Raw genomic sequence first — 17,885 nt, 5'->3', positions numbered from 1 at the left:
TTACCAATTAACACTAAAACCTGCAAGAGGTATGTGGAGATTTTTTGTGTAGGTATCCTTTTTAATCTTCACATAAGAATCATGTCTGATTGCATCCAATCCACACAATGAATTGCCAATTGTTCTTGTAATTGAACCTTAATTGTTAGGTAGGCTATATTCCTATGACGTTGTCCTGTCATTAGGCTTTTTATCTCACCATGTTATTACTGCCCAGTAGTTTCTTGTACTGTGTAATTATTATCCCCAAATTTATAGTATGGACATGAAGAGACAGCAGATGTCTCTGGGTACTTCTTAATTAGTTCTTGTAGCCTAACATACCCATTGACTTTAGATTCTTAGTGCTCAATCTACAGATTTTTGGCTCTTGCTGTGTGACTCTTGGACCTAGCGAAGCCATCCTGCTGTGGAAAAATAAGGAAAGAGTGTGGAGTAGCAGGTGGAGATCAAATGGTATTTTATAGGCGTTGGAAGATGATGTCGCCTTCTCCTAGGTTCCACATGGAGAGCCCCCTTCACAACCAAATAAGTTTGGGAATGCAAAATATGAATTTATGAATTCACATTTTTTTTATTGTATGAGTATAAACTTTTTTGCCTGCCTATTGCCTGCTATGTATGTCTGTTGATAACCTTGCAGCCATGTAATCATTAAATACCTGCAAAGTATATCAACAGACATACAGGCACCAGGCAGGTGACACATCTGTCCAGCCCATGCAGTGCAAGGTTTGTGTTATTCAGTTATGTAGGTCTCCTCCACTTACCAATGATGCAGCTATCTCCCCTGGTCTCTGTGCTGCACCTACAATCTGTGTGATTGCTGCACTGCTGCCGGTGGGAAGCGGAGACTGGTGCTTCCCAACAGTCCAAAACCCAGCATCCGAGACATCGACCTCAGCACCAGGGTCACCTCTACACTCCATTTCCAATACTGCTTACCCCTGCCATCCTCTTTCAACACTGCTCTACCCTGCACCCCTGCCATCCTCTTCCAATACTGCTCACCTCCGCAACACTCTTCCAGAATTGCTCACTTTTACACTCTTCGCCACCCTCTTCCAAAGCTGCTCATCTCTGCACCCCTGGTCACCTTCTTCCAACACTGTTTCACCCCATACCACCCTCTTCCAATTCCACTCACCTCTGCATCTCCTGCCACCCTCTTCCAAAACTGCTTGCCTTTGCATCCCCTGCCTCCGTCTGCCAAAACTACTCACCCCTGTACCCACTGACACCCTCTTCCAACAGTGCTCATCTCTGAGTTCCCTGCCAAAACTGCTCACCTCTGCACCTCCTGCCTCCCTTTTCCAACACTGTTCACCTCTACATCCCATGTCACCCTTTTCTAACATTCCTCATCTTTGCATCCCCTGCATATTGAACCAATAAGGGACACAGCATTTCAAGTTGAAAAGCAAGATATTCTCTTATAGTATGTAAACATGTAGCAATCCTATTTGGACCCCAGCATTCGATAATGGTAACACTGATTTACAAAGGGGCTGTATTGGCACTGCAATGATCTTTAACAGTCTCATGTAACATGTCCCCAGTCTGTCTCCTGCAGCTTATCACCAGTCTTCATGGCACCTGTAGTATGTTCACAGTCTCTAAGCTGTAACATGTCTGCAGTCTTTGACTGTCTTCTGCAGCATGTCTCCAGTGATGCCTGTAACATGTACACAGTGTCTGACCGTTTCATCTAATCTGTGTGACAGTGTGATATTATATATAATGAATGTTATGTGACCACCTGGTGATGTCAGGGGCCACAGTTGATTATATATATGTTGTAAGTTGACAACTACTGTTTTCGATGATTTTTAGAAAACAATCCGAGCACCTTTAAAGGAAACCTGTCATGAGAAAAGGCTGCCCTATCGAACCTCCCCTTTTAAAAATGCTAGTTCTCTGGCTGCCATACAATTGCTTTGCTTTTAATGCATTCAGAGTCTCGGGTCCTGGACTAATATAAAGATAGAGTTTCAACCTTTCTCTGACTTTCATTTTCTGCATGCTTGTTCCAAGTCTGTGACTAATGCTTCGTACACGCGATCGAAAATTCAGCCAGAAAAAGATCGATGAGAGCTTTTGGTCAGAAAATTCCTGCCGGATTTGCGGCAGATTGGCAGATTATATATATATATATGAATAAAGTTCTTTAAAGCTGACCATACAATCTGATTGTTCAATCTCTTTTCAATAACTCTTAGGCCGCGTACACACGGGCGGATTGTCTGCCCAACTAAGTTCGTCAGACAATCCGACAGACAATCCGTCCTACTTTTGAATGAACGGACTTGACCACACACGATGAGCAGACAGTCCGCCGAAAGCTTGCGCGATGACGTGTACGGCACGTACGACGGGACTAGAAATTCGACGTCCAATACACTGCAATGCAACCTTCGGCGTGTAAATCCTTTCTGAGCATGCGCCATACTTAGTCCGTCCAACTTGCCTACACACGAGCGGACTGTCCGCTGAAACCAAGTTTGGACGGACAAAATTACGGAAATTCCGAAAGACTTAGTCCGTCAGACTGTCCGCTGAAAAAGTCCGCTGAAGCCCACACAGGAGCGGATTGTCCGCTGAAACACGTTTCAGCGGACTAAGTTGGGCGGGCAATCCGCCCGTGTGTACGCGGCCTTAGATTTACAAGTGTCATTTACATGTGACACGTGAAGTGATGTCCTACCTAAACAATTTATTCAATTTGTGTACAATCTGGCATTCCCTAGCACTGCATCGTTTAAGATAGATGTACAATCAGATTGTAGAATTGTGGTATCCCCATCAGTACCCCATTGAGGAGGCATTTCTTTGGAAGTGTACCATTCCCATTGTGGATCTAGCCATTAACAAGACTGACTGTCCTGTGGATAAAAGACTGGAAGCCCTTTCCAAAGCACTATTCTCCATAGCAAGTCCTGCCATGCAACTTGTCCCTTCTGACATGTCCATCTTGCATAAATCCTGGGTGTATGGTCCAAGGACACCCCAGATCAATCTTTAGTGGTCCTCTATTTTCCAGCAATTGGAAGGTATGTGTGTTTCTCTGCACTACTGTGTTGATGGACATGCGGATATCATATGCCTAATATCTACAATGCGTCTCTGTGCAATGCAGAGGACCCTTTGGTTCAAATACTGGTTTGCAGAATATCAGCGCACAAACACCTATTGTGTACACTCTTGATGGCAAGCACTTTTATGGTGGACAACCCTAGCAAGGTAGTCATAGAGGGAGAAGTGCCTTGCACTGCAAAAGCTTCTATCCAGTGAGCAAGTCCTTCTTGCAATGAGGAGATGCCTTCACTTTTTAATATGAAGGGACGTCTGTTAGCCATTGCTACGACATGGGCTGAACATACTGTTGAATACATGATTGAAGGACATGGTGTCCTGGGGCTGCAAGCTAGTTTTGCCTTTCTGCCTAGTTTGCCTTTTGCCTAGTTTTGCCTTTCTGGGAGTCATAGCCATATTCTCAAAAAAAAAGCAAGATTTCAGGGTTACTATTTGAACTTGTTCCTGAAGCAAAGGGGCTAAAGGAGCTCAATGTCTTAATTTAAGTGTGAACACTCCACTTGAAATCTATCCGGTTAATCATTGCTTTCCTCCTTCCAGGGGACGTTTTGGCCTCAGTGGACATAAAGGCTGACTACTTGCATTTCCCCATCTTTTCAGTGCATCAACCATGCCTGCATTTTTCTGAGGACATGCATCCCTAACAATTCATTGCCCTTTCCTTTGGTCTGTCCACTACACCTCGAGCCTTCACTAAGGTGCTAATCCCTGTACTTGCACTACTTTGTTCATGGGGCTTACCCATAATGGGATACTTGAAAGAGGTCGTAAAGTCTCAAAGTTTTTCACCTTAATACATTCTATGCATTAAGGTGAAAAACCTTCTGTGCTGCAGCTGCTCCCAGAGCCCCCCTCCCCTTTCTTCTTACCTGAACCTGTGCATTCTTGAAATGTGCATGAGCCCAGCGACTCCAGCCACTGACTCCATCCTCATTGGATAGATTGATAGCAGGGGGAGCCATTGGCTTGCGCAGGAGCCATTTGCTGTCAATCAACTCCAGTGACATCTCATTTCACTGGAGTTGATTGACAGCAGCAGGAGCCAATGACTCCTGCTGCTATCAATCTATCCAATGAGGACGGGGGGGGGGGGGCGGGAGCCGAGTCCTGCTGTCTGTGCCAATGGATGCAGCAGCGTGATCCGTGAACACGCCTGCAACTGTGCCCCCCAGGGAAAGAGGCTTTCCGTGAGGGCACCCGATGAAGAGGAGGAGGGATAGCCTGCCAATGTCCATCAAACTGTTCAGACTCTGCAGCACTGGAAGCAACTCTTTGCTTGGAGTATATAGATCTCTTTCTAGATATTGCTCAGTACGGGGATTTTCACCTGCCTCTCCATTCCCAGGTTTGGACTCTACAGCCTAAGAGCTGACTAACCCTCTGTCTACGCATGAATGTTCTTGGCTTGATGGTTGTCTTCGTCAAGCCGATTCCATGTGCCTAATTCAACTCCCTACCATTGCAACTAAACTTTTGGGCTGGGTGGACCAAGTAGACACATTCCCCAGACAATCATGTCCTTTTGATGCCCAGTACCAGGTTATCCATGGCTCAGAAATTCTCCTTCATTCTGTGGTCCTGGAAGGTTCTCAAGATTAACGCCAGCCTGACAGGCTGGGGAGGAGTCTTGGACACTCTTTCAGTGTGAGAGACTTTGTTGCCAGAGGAAGATTATCTTACAATTAACATACTAGAATTTCCTTCCCAGGAGGTACTCAATGGGATGCATCCTAGACTTTCTCAGGTCTGGTTTGGATCAACAATTGCCCTAAGTATTGTTAAAGGTCAGCTCTTGGCCCTCTTGATTCTTTTCAAAGACGTTTCTTTTCTTCTTCGGTGAAAAACATTGTCCATGGTGTAGCTCATACAGCTCCACTTTTACATCCACCAGTGACACAATGGGATCTTAACCTAAATCTGTCAGCTCTTCAAAAGCTGCCCATTGAACATATTATAGAGATTCCTTTGCCCCACTCTCACTCCTTTCCTTGTAGCCATCACCTGTGCCAGCTAGCAGATTTATCTTACAGAGCTTTTTCTGGTGCTACGCAGAGAGAAAGTTGAATTACGGCCCACAGCCTCTTTTCTGCTTAGGGTAGTTCTCCCTTTCACCTTAACCAGGACATCACGCTCCATTTCCCTGACATGTGCCAGTACATACTATGGAGACATTTCTAGGTTATTTGCATGTGGTGTGAGCTGTTAGAGTTCACCCTTTTTCAGTGAACTGACCCATTTTCTGTCACTCCTGAAGGTCCCTGTTAGGGATAACCTGCCTCTTGTTGCTTTATTTCTAATTGGCTTAGGCAGCTCATTATTTAAAGAGGAAGTAAACTCTGCCACTCTGATGCTTCTTTTCATTTAGTCCATCATAATAAGTATTTATCAGACTATAGCCACTGTAATCCAGCCCAAATCGCATATTACTTACTGTTTAAAGAAACTTTTAAAAACTTGTTTCCAGGGGTTAGGCAGCACCATTTTAAAGAGGAAGTAAACCCTGATGAGTTTATTTCCTCTTTCATTCCCTGCAAAGGTGAAGCATAATGGACTACTATGCATCGCATAGTAGTCCATTATGTGTCTCTTACCTGACACAGGAGCCAGCAAAGTCACCACTGTCCCCTGTAGTCTGGCGCATCCATCTTCTGGGTGGGTCTCGCTGCTCCGCCGCTGTCATTCGGCGAAGCCGCAATGATGTCACTCGTGGCATATCGCCATTGACCGCGGCGCGCTCAGTGCCTGTCTTTCGGCAAATATCTCCTAAACCGTGTAGGTTTACAACCACTTTAAGTATTGTTTTCTCAGTCCACAGTGGAGTGTATTTCTGCCCTTACATTGAGCACCTACTGTACTGTTAACCAAGCCTCCTTCTCAATCCAACGTTTCTATGGCAACCCTACTTCCCTGTTCATATCTTACTTGTTTATTTCATAGTATTTACTTGTGCCGATGTCTAATGTTTGCCTTTGTCAGACTTATCAGCTTCAGCTGATAAGACTGCAGTAATGGCCAAGTTTAGACTGTATGTGAGGTCACATGGTCACATGGTGTGTAGGAGGAAGCTCTGAGTGATTTGCAGCCTCCTGGGAATTCAGTGTTGTGCTGTAGGAAGTCCTGATAACAGATAGATAAGCACATAGAGAGTGTGCCGTAAATCAGGGGAGATCTGGGGATGCTCAGTGACTTCATTCTACAGAACGAAAAGGATTACAACAATACTAAGCAAGTAAGGAGATATCTACAAGCAGTGTTCATTAGGGTTTTTTTATGCTGATTTACATGGGACAAAGTTGTGGGGGAGGGTTTACAACCACTTTAATCCTATAGGTTTTGGACCAGTAGCGGCCCACCAATAGGGACCAGTGGCCACACCCCCCCAAGCTACTCAGCTACTCAGTTTTAAAAAAATACTGGCCCTTTAGGTGTGTGTGGGATGTCGGACACAAAGGTGTATGGGAAGCAGGAGATGCTGCAATCACAAAAACAAAATGTCTCTTTAAGTGTGTGCAAGGTGCCGGACACACAGCTGCTATGGGAAGCATGACATGTTTGCAATCACGTGATTGCAAACAAGAAGCTCCATTGGCTTCCTTTAGAAAGTCCTCGGGTCGCTGAGCTCTTGCTGCGAACACCCCCTCTATAGCATTGTTCCTTGCTGTGGTGTGTGATTGGTGGGTCCTGTGCCTTCACTTGCGGTTTCTCTGACTCATCCCGGCAGATCCGAAGGTGCATGACAGGTGACTTGTGTGAGAGCTGTGAGTACGCAGGGGGTGGGGGTACATCTGATGTAAAGGGGAGCTCTGATGGGGACATCTGCTGTAAAGGGGGACTCTGATGGGGACATCTGATGTAAAGGAGGACCCTGATGGGGACATCTGCTGTAAAGGGGGGCTCTGATGGAGACATCTATAATAAAGGAGGGCTCTAATGGGGACATCTAATGTAAAGGAGGACTCTGATGGTGACATGTGATGCAAATGGGGGCTCTGATGGTGACATGTGATGTAAAAGAGGACTCTGATGATGACATCTAATGTAAAGGAGGGCTATGATGGGGACATCTAATGTAAATGAGGACTCTGATGGGGAAATCTACTGTAAAGGGGGGCTCTGATGGTGACATCTAATGTAAAGGGGGGCTCTGATGGAGACATCTAATGTAAGGGGGGGCTCTGATGGGGACACGTAATGTAAAGGTGGGGGGGGGGGGGCTCTGATGGGAACATTAAATGTAAAGTGGGACTCTGATGGTGACATCTAATGTAAAGGGGGGCTCTGATGGTGACATCTAATGTAAAGGGGGCTCTGATGGTGACATCTAATGTAAAGGGGGCTATGATGGTGACATCTAATATAAAGGGGGCTCTGATGGGGACATCTAATGTAAAGGGGGCTCTGATGGTGACATGTATTGTAAAGGGGAGCTCTGATGGGGACATCTAATATAAAGGAGGACTCTAATGGTGATATCTAATGTAAAGTGGGGCTCTGATGGCGACAGCTAATGTAAACGGGGGGCTCTGATGGTGACATCTAATGTAAAGGGGGCTCTGATGGGGACATCTAATGTAAAGGGGGGCTCTGATGGGGAAATCTAATGTAAAGTAGGACTCTGATGGAACATACAGTGGTGTGAAAAAGTGTTTGCCCCCTTCCTCATTTCCTGTTCCTTTGCATGTTTGTCACACTTAAGTGTTTCGGAACATCAAACCAATTTAAACAATAGTCAAGGACAACACAAGTAAACACAAAATGCAATTTGTAAATGAAGGTGTTTATTATTAAAGGTGAAAAAAAATCCAAACCATCATGGCCCTGTGTGAAAAAGTGATTGCCCCCTAAACCTAATAACTGGTTGGGCCACCCTTAGCAGCAACAACTGCAACCAAGCGTTTGCGATAACGTGCAATGAGGCTTTTACAGCGTCCTGGAGGAATTTTGGCCCACTCATCTTTGCAGAATTGTCCTAATTCAGTTACATTAGAGGGTTTTCGAGCATGAACGGCCTTTTTAAGGTCATACCACAACATCTCAATAGGATTCAGGTCAGGACTTTGGCTAGGCCACTCCAAAGTCTTCATTTTGTTTTTCTTCAGCCATTCGGTGGTGGACTTGCTGGTGTGTTTAGGATCATTGTCCTGCTGCAGAACCCAAGTTCGTTTCAGCTTGAGTACACGAACAGATGGTCGGACATTCTCCTTCAGGATCTCTTGGTAGACAGCAGAATTCATAGTTCCTTTTATCACGGCAAGTCTTCCAGGTCCTGAAGCAGCAAAACAGCCCCAGACCATCACAGACCATTCACACCACTGTATAATGTTAAGGAAGGCTCTGTTGGTGACATCTGCTGTAAAGGGGGGCTCTGATGGGGACATCTGCTGTAAAGGGGGGCTCTGATGGTGACATGAGATGTAAAGGAGGACTCTGATAATTACATCTAATGTAAAGGGGGCTCTGATGGAAAAATCTAATGTAAAGGAGCACTCTAATGGGGACATATAATGTAAAGGAGGGCTCTGTTGGTGACATCTGCTGTAAAGGGGGTCTCTGATGGTGACATGTGATTATAGGAGGACTCTGATGATGACATCTAATGTAAAGGGGGCTCTAATGGGGACATCTAATGTAAAGGGGGGCTCTGATGGGGACATCTAATGTAAAGGAGGACTCTGATGGGGACATATAATGTAAAGGGGGGCTCTGATGGTGACATCTAATGTAAAGGGGGACTCTGATGGAGAGGTCTAATGTAAAAGGGACTCTGATGGGGACATTTAATGTAAAGGAGGACTCTAATAGGGACATCTTATGTAAAAGGAGGACCCTTTTGGGGACATCTACCGTATTTGCCGGTGTAAAAGACGACCCGGCATATAAGACGACCCCCTAACTGTACAGGTTTTTAAAATGTTTTGCCCGTACTCACCGTTTAAGACGACCCCCCATTCCGAGGCTTCCGACGCTTCATATGCCTCTTCTTCGTTCTTGCTGGAGCCATTTCCTTCTTCCTTCTTGCTGGTGCTGGAGCCAATCACGGCGAGCAATGTATTCTATTAACCACTTGGGTACCGCGCTATTGCCGAATGACGGCATTAGCGCGGACCTAGATTTCCAGGACTACGTCTATTGACGTCGTCCTGGTTACGAGCGGCCTGCGCGCCCCCTGAGGGGCGCGCGCGGCGCGCTCTGTGATCAGCGAGTCCGTGAGACTCGCCTGATCACCGATCCGTGTAAGGGGTCGATCCCGACCCCTTATCACGTGATCAGCTGTCAGCCAATGACAGCTGATCATGTGATAGAACGGAGCCGGTAATCGGCTATTATTCCTCCTCGCGCTGACAGCGCGAGGAGAAAAAAAAAAAGCCGATCACCGGCGGCCGTGATCGGGACATCAGTCCCGATCACGGCCAGCAATGAAAGGCACCACATGCCACCTGCCAGTGCCCACCTGCCTCCCGCAGTGCCATCCTGAAATATAACAAAGTAAAAGTAAGTGCCCCCCGTCTGTGCCCATAATGCCCACAGTGCCACCCCACAGTGCCACCCACAGTGCCACCCCACAGTGCCACCCCACAGTGCCACCCACAGTGCCACCCACAGTGCCACCCACAGTGCCACCCAATCTGCCTCAAAGGTGCTGCACCCCAGTGCCGCCCATCAGTGCCCAGCAGTGCCGCCCATCAGTGCCCAGCAGTGCCGCCCATCAGTGCCCAGCAGTGCCACCTATCAGAGCCACCTATCAGTGCCACCTATCAGTGCCCATCAGTCCCATCTATCTGTGGTACCTATCAGTGCCCATCCGTGCCACCCATCCGTGCCACTTATCCGTGCCACCCATCCGTGCCATCTTATCTGTGCCCATCTTTGCCCATCAGTGCCGCCTTATCTGTGCCCATCGGTGCCGCCTTATCTGTGCCTATTAGTGCCGCCTTAACTATGCCTATCAGTGCTCACAAGTGCAGCCTATCAGTGCCCACCAATGCAGCCTATCAGTGCCCACCAATGCAGCCCATCAGTGCCCACCAATGCAGCCTATCAGTGCCGCCTTATCAGCGCACTTCAATGAAGGAGAAAAATGACCCGTTTGCAAAATTTTATAACAAACTATTAAAACATGATTTTTTTTTTTTTTTTTTTGCATCTTTTTTTGTTTGTTTAGCAAAAAATAAAACTCCGAGCTGTAACTAAATACCACCAAAAGAAAGCTCTATTTGTGGGAAAAAAATGATAAAAATTTCATTTGGGTACAGTGTTGTATGCCCGCGCAATTGTCATTCAAAGTGCATCAGTGCTGAAAGCTGAAAATTGGTCTGGGACTGAGGGGGGTTTAAGTGCCCAGTAAGCAAGTGGTTAATGAATACAAAGCCTGCTGGGATTGGCGGAGGCTGTTACATCATCAGCCTGCGCCTCACTCTCAAAGCCAATCGGAGCAGGCTACTGTGTGTAGCCTGCTCGGATTGGCAGAGATTGCTACTCCAATCCGAGCAGGCTCTGTATTCATTTGAATACATCGCTCGCTGGGATTGGTTCAGTGGTATATACTGTATGTAGCCGAAGCTACATACAGTATTACCGGACATCCAGAAGGCATCCCAGCAGCTGACCCGGCGTATAAGACGACCCCTCCTTTTTGCTCAGTTTTTTTAAGTGTAAAAGGTCGTCTTATACGCCAGAAAATACGGTAATGTAAAGGACGACTCTGATGGGGACATCTAATGTAAAGGGGGCTCCGATGGTGACATCTAATGTAAAGGAGGAATCTGATGGGGACATCAGATGTAAAGGGGGACTCTGGTGGGGACACCTGATGTAAAGGAGGACTCTGATGGGGACATTTGATATAAAGGAGGAATCTGATAGGGACATCTGATGTAAAGGGGGTCTCTGATGGGGACATCTGATGTAAAGGAGGACTGTGATGGGGACACCTGATTTATAGGGGAATACTGATGGGGACACCTGTTGTAAAGGGTGACTCTGATTGGGACACCTGATGTATAGGGGGGCTCTGATTGGAGCACCTGAAGTTTAGGGGGATGCTGATGGGGACACCAGTTGTAAAGGGGACTCTGATTGGGACACCTAATGTAAAAGGGGGCACCTGCTGTAAAGGGGTACTCTGATTGGGACATCTAATGTAAAAGGGGGCTCTGATGAGGACACCTTATGTTAAGTGGTTTTATTTTATTTTACTTGAAATGTTGATGTGATTGGCCTACTTTGACGGGCAAAGTGAGGCTGCATATGATGGGCACAGTGAGGCTTCAATTGATGGGCATAGTGAGGCTGCAATTGATGGGCATATTGAGGCTGCAATTGATAGGCACAATGAGGCTGCATATGATGGGCACAGTTTTATCAAGCAGTAATGATACATAATCACCAGATAAATGGCTGTTTACAGTCCTACATTACTAACAGTTTAATTTTTAATTTTGTGAGCACCAGCCGCCACTGTTTAGGACAAGATTCAATCTTTTTCTGTGAAGTGCACTCCACTAGATCAATGAATGCCTCTTGGGCTTCGGGATCCAGCATCTTTTTCTCAGGTTATTCATTGGTGATGTTTTACCAGGTAGATGTTTAGACCTCTTCTTATGCCAGCTTCAGACGTAAAGTCCCTTTGGCCAGCTTCTGAGCTGGAAGCTACCCCAGATTTTTTCCTGTTGTTGAAGTACTTGTTAGCATTTTGTTGCTCTCTTGTCCCCCCTTCAGTAGAACTGCATTTTGGACATCCTACTGAACCCATGTCCTTATATTAACAACAAGAAAACTGTAAAATCATTTCCTTGGATGTTTTTTAAGGGACGCAGATCACACCCCTCGTTATCTTTAAGATTCATGATGGAGCATGATGGGAATTATAGTAAGGTTATGTTTGTTTACTAGTGTCTAATCTTCTTTGGAGACAGTATAACTCACTTGCCTCAGAATTAATTACTGTCAAGTCACTGTCTGTATGCCAAGAAGCTGTCAGTATCATTAGTGCAAGAGAATTACAGGATTAAACACTAAGTATATAGCTTTTATTGATAGTGTGCTAACAGAGCTCGACCATAGGCTGAGAAGTAAAATACCTAAAGTAAAAAGCAAAGTATGTGATATATATAAAACTGTACTGTATGAACCATTAGGCGCTCCTGGGCCTGTGTTGAGGGCCGCAGGAAGAGAAGCTGTAGAACAGTTCAGTCCTAAAAACTTTAACAACTCCTTATAAACCCTTTCAACATTATGTGTAAAACAACATTAGGATATCAACAAATACCAATATTAAACAAGTATTACAAATGCATAAAAACAAAATAAACAAGGACTACAAATATAAATGCTAACACAAGCACAGCAGGCATCAATATTTTGTATTAAAACAATTTAAATCAACATCTGTATTCAGACCAGCAGGATTTAAAGTATCTAGTGTATAGATCCAAGTTGCTTCATTTTTAAAGATTTCTCACACCTGAGCCCCATCATTTTTGGTATAACCTGATAAATATTACAACAAACCCTCTAAGATTGAGGGCAAATTTGCAATGTGAAATAAATAAATGATTAAAAAGGAAAAAAGCACCAGCCTACCTACTGAAATATTGACACCCATCTAATGCAGGGGTCTCAAACTGGTGGCCCTCCAGCTGTGGTAAAACTACAAGTTTTATCATGCCTCTGCCTGTGGGTGTCATGCTTGTAACTCTCAGCTTTGCAATGCCTCATGGGACTTGTAGTTTGGCAACAGCTGGAGGGCCGCCAGTTTGAGACCCCTGGTCTAATGGATAATTACTTCATACAGCAAAAAATAATAAATCTACTACAATTACATACTACAGCAATCCTGTGCAAATATGCAAACACAATATACAGTCCTCTCAAAGGCAATCATGTTGATTTGCCTTATGTTAATACAATAGTCCTATGATTGACCAAAGAAAAAGTGCCACATATGTAGATGAATACAAAATCCAAATTGTGGTGAATCCTGTGAAAAGATCTTCTATTCTGAAGATAAGTAGAACCCCTTCTCCGGTTATAACATCACCCAAAGTGCTTAATAAATGGGTGGCAGCTTACCAGATGGTGTTGACCTAATTAATGAAAAAAAGGTCAGGCTTTAGCAAGATATTGCTTGTTGCAGATAGGGAGACTATGGACTGGATTAGCCCCTCAATTCCATGGGAGATCGTATATGGGATATGTAAGAGAGCGAGATGAGTAAAAAATCCAAATTGTGGTGAATCCTGTGAAAAGACCTTCTATTCCTGATGACGTCCTGATGACGTGTTAAACGAAATGTACATCAAGGCAGTACTTGGTCACGCAACAACATAATTTCCGGTCCCTCTGGTGGTCCTCCGTCGTAGGTGGAACGCACGCCAGCTTTCAGTGTTACACTGCAGGATGCTCGTTCAATTCTTGCCACGCTTTCCAGCCTCAGTGCTGGGTGATGGCACCAACAATGTAAGCAGCTATTTGGCTTTTTCGTTTGTCTTTTATCTTTTTTAATAAACGGGATTGATGCAGACCCTGCAGCTTTACTCATCAAAACACAGAGTGCGCCAGGTGATTATAATGAACCAGACCCTACTATTCAGAATCAGTCTGCAAGAGACATGATGGAATGAAAAGCTATTAACTAAGAGCAATACAAAGTTGGAATCTGCTACAATGTATGGCAAAATCCCTGCATTGAAAATTGATAACTCAGATGGAATTGTGTTTTGCTCAAGTGGTGTTTACTGAAATCTTAATTTTTTATCTTTTAATTGCGTTTAAAGTTGTAATTCTTATATACTGTGTATGTACAGTATTTCACAAAAGTGAGTACCCCCCCTCACATTTTGAAAAAATATTTAATTATAGCTTTTCATGTAACAACACTGAAGAAATTACACTTTGCTACAGTGTAAAGTAATGAATGCACAGCTTGTATAACAGTGTAAATTTGCTGTCTCCTCAAAATAACTCAACACACAGCCATTAACCACTTAAGCCCCAGACCATTTGATTGCCTAAAGACCAGAGGACTTTTTACAATTTGGCACTGCCCTGCTTCCACTGGTAATTGCGATGCAATGTTGTACCCAAACAAAATTTGTGTCCTTTTTTCCCACAAATAGAGCTTTCTTTTTAAGGTATTCAATTGTAGAGATGGCCTTGTGGTTCGCCCGGCGGTCGGTTCACGGCGAATTTTGCTCGTTTGCGATTCGCCAAACCGGCGGACTTCTGGCGCTGTTCGTGGCGGCCATATTTGTTTACATTGTGAAGAACTTTGACCCAAGACACATCCATCATAGGGTACAGGACAGCCAATTGAGACATTTCAGCACATGGACATAGCCCCTACCTTATAAATAGACCTAATCTGGCGGCCATTTTACATTCTGTCTTTTGTCAGTGTAGGAAAAGGACGTTGTGTGGAGCAGGGACAGTCAGTCTAATCACTAGCTAGCTAATTAGCTATTACTATTAGGTCCACAAAAGTCCTTTTAAGGACTGGTATAGGTGTACAGTATATAGGGTTGTAATACACCTATAATATACTTTCTTTCAAATATAGAAAGTATATTATGGTGCATTGCTGACTGCTGTGCTGCTGAGTTGAGTGTTGACCGATTCTGCAGCTGTCTTTTATCAGTGTAGGGACTGAGGGACAGTTTGGTGTTTGGAGCAGGGACAGTCTGCAAATCACTAGCTACTAGGTCCACAAAGGTCCTTTTAAGGACTGGTATAGGTGTACATTATATAGGGTTGTACACGTATAATATACTTTCTTTCAAATATAGAAAGCCTATTATACTTTACTGCTGTGCTGCTGAGCTGAGTGCTGACCGATTCTGCAGCTGTATTTTATCAGTGTAGGGACTGAGGGACAGTTTGGTGTTTGGAGCAGGGACAGTCTGCAAATCACTAGCTACTAGGTCCACAAAGGTCCTTTTAAGGACTGGTATAGGTGTACATTATATAGGGTTGTACACGTATAATATACTTTCTTTCAAATATAGAAAGCATATTATACTTGACTGCTGTGCTGCTGACCGATTCTGTAGCTGTCATTTCTCAGTGTAGGGAGGGACATTTTGGTTTTTGGAGCAGGGACAGTCTGCAATTCACTAGCTACTAGCTAGCTACTATTAGGTCCACAAAGGTCCTTTTAAGGACTGGCATAGGTGTACTATTTGGTGTGCAGTATATAGGGGTGTAATACACATATAAAATACTTGCACATATAGAAAGCATAGTATAGTGCATTTCCACTGTGCAGCATTGTGACTGCTGAGCGGTTCTGCAGCAATACTACAAAGAGTGACAAACGCAATTAGAAAAAAGTATTAAAACTGGTGTGATAGACCAGTGGCCCCCCAAAACGACAGATTGAAGCGAGATGTTATATACCTTCTTCCACATATACTGCACTTCTCTAGAGACTTTTATCACAGGGTTATTTAAAAAATGACAGGCAGAGGAAGAGGCAGGCCCTTCCACAGGGGTGGTAGGGGTAGGGCAGGAGCAACAGGCTTGAGCCAAAGTGGCAAATTGCAGAAGGTGCGTTCGATTACGGCAAAGGATGCACCAGACTTGGTTGAGTGACTCACTCAGCCTTACTCTTCTGCACCCTCCTCATTCTCTCGATCTGCACCCTCTTCTTCACTCTCTGCTGTGTGCACCCCCAAAGACACTACCACCAACACCACCACCATATACCCTCCGCTTGAGTCACAAAAATTATTTTCCGATCTATCACAAGACATTGTTGATGCGCAGCCACTCTTGGCATTGGATCAGGAAGAGGAGATAGCAACAGCCGCCACTCAACAGTCTGACGACAGTACCCAGATCAGCCCAAGGATGAGGTTGGTCCCTGGTGTTGCTGCCTACTCAAAGATCTCTAATTATAGTGGTGGGGAAGGTGACGTTGATGATGACGTGTCTAGTGATGTCACGTGGGTGCCCACAAGAGAGGAAGAGGAGGGGAGTTCAGAGGGAGATATGGACCAGCAGATAGGGAGGAGAAGCAGGTGGAACTTAGACTGCACAGGAGGGACAAAAAAGGCAGGCTTCCGTGGGCCAAATGTTCGAGCGTAAAAAAAAATTATGACGCCGGATAACCCTCTTGCCCAACGGTTGACGGTTGGCTTGTCAGAACTGATAGCCCGCCAACTACTGCCATATAAACTGGTGGACTCGGAGTACTTTCGAAAATTTGTGGCCATTAGAACACCACAATGGAAGATCCCAGGAAGGAAGTATTTCTCACAGAAGGGCATCCCAGAGCTATATGGCCATGTTCAGCGGCAAGTGAATGTATCTCTGGCACACAGTGTCGGTGCCAAGATACATCTGACCACAGACACGTGGTCTAGCAAACACGGACAGGGAGGTATATAACTTTTACTGCCCACTGGGTGAACCTTCTGATGGCCGTCAAGCATGTAACCCGTGCCACCCATGTAGATTTGGTTTTACCGCCACGGATTGCATGCAGGCCTGCCTCTTCTTCTCCTCCTCTTACTCCATCCTACTCCCTCTCCTCCTCGGCTGACTCCTCCTTTTCTGCTGCTAGCGTCTCTTCGGCTGCGCTGCCCAAGATCCCCAGAACCTATTCGACATGCCAGGTGTGACATTGCCATGCTATGCTGCATCTGTTGTGCCTGGAAGCTAAGGCCACACTGGCCCTGCACTCCTTTCAGCTTTGCCTTCACAGGCAGATCAGTGGCTAACACCGCTCAATTTGACAGTTGGTAAAGTGGTGTGTGACAACGGTGCCAATCTACTTAGCGCATTGAAACAGGGCAAAATTACACATGTGCCATGCATGGCACACGTCTTAAACTTGGTTGTGCAGAGATTCGTTGTCAAATACCCTGGGGTCCAGGACATTTTGCGGCAGGCAAGGAAAATCTCAGCCCATTTCAGAAGATCTTACGCGGCCATGGCTCGCTTTGCTGACATTCAGCGACGACACAATCTGCCGGTCAGACTTCTTATTTTCAATTTCCCGACGCGATGGAACTCAACCTTCTATATGCTTGATAGGCTGCTATAGCAGAAACGTGCAGTTAACGACTACCTGTACGTACTCTGCGGTAGAACAGGTTCTGGGGAGCTTGTTTTTTTTTCACCGAGCCAGTGGCTGCTAATGCGAGACGCATGCAGACTTCTACGGCCATTTGATGAGATCACCAAACTGGTCAGTCTCAGCCATGGTGCCATCAGTGACATTGTACCTTATGCCTTCTTTATGGAGCGTGCATTGCATCGTCTCATTGATCAAGCCGTGGAGGAGCAGGAGCAGGAAGATGAGGAAGTCGCAATGCTGGATGAATTCCCGGGGGGACAACAGGAGTCTGAAGAGGAGTCAGAGGAGGATGGTGCTGGGGTGGATGAGGAGGAGCAAGAAGAGCATGCTTTAAACCTTTCTGGGATCCCTGTTGTTGTCCGTGGATGGGGAGAGGAGAACGAGGAGGATGACATTATCCTGGATGATGAGCAGGAGCCAGGCCACCACACCGCTTCCAGTTTAGTGCAAATGGGGGCTTTCATTCTCCAGTGTTTTAACAGGGACCCCCGTATAAAAAGCATAAAGGTCAAGGACCAGTACTGGGTGGCAACGTACTTAGACCCCTGGTACAATAACAAAATGGCAGAAATGTTACCACCATCACAGAGGTCTGTCAATATGGAGCACTTCCAGGCCTTGCTTCGAGAAATGCTGCATTCTGCTTTTGCGTGCGCTGGCAGAGGAGGAATTCCCACTCCCAGAGAAAGAGTTGCGGGTACCAATCCAACAGTGC

The 17,885-nt window shown here is 45.5% G+C and overlaps 1 protein-coding gene across 1 annotated transcript in view; it reads left to right on the top strand.

The window, feature by feature from the left end:
• Window positions 1–17,885, top strand: part of LOC143975412 (proton channel OTOP1-like) — a 119,780-nt gene that overhangs the window by 11,396 nt on the left and 90,499 nt on the right. The gene's annotated exons all lie outside the window — the stretch shown is intronic.

The sequence above is a fragment of the Lithobates pipiens genome, unplaced genomic scaffold (genome assembly GCF_037356315.1).
Source record: "Lithobates pipiens isolate NorthernLeopardFrog02 unplaced genomic scaffold, aLitPip1_a1.2 Scaffold_13, whole genome shotgun sequence".
Taxonomy (NCBI): Eukaryota; Metazoa; Chordata; class Amphibia; order Anura; family Ranidae; genus Lithobates; species Lithobates pipiens.
The sequence above is the reverse complement of the archived record's forward strand: the minus strand, read 5'-3'. Positions and strand labels throughout refer to the sequence as shown.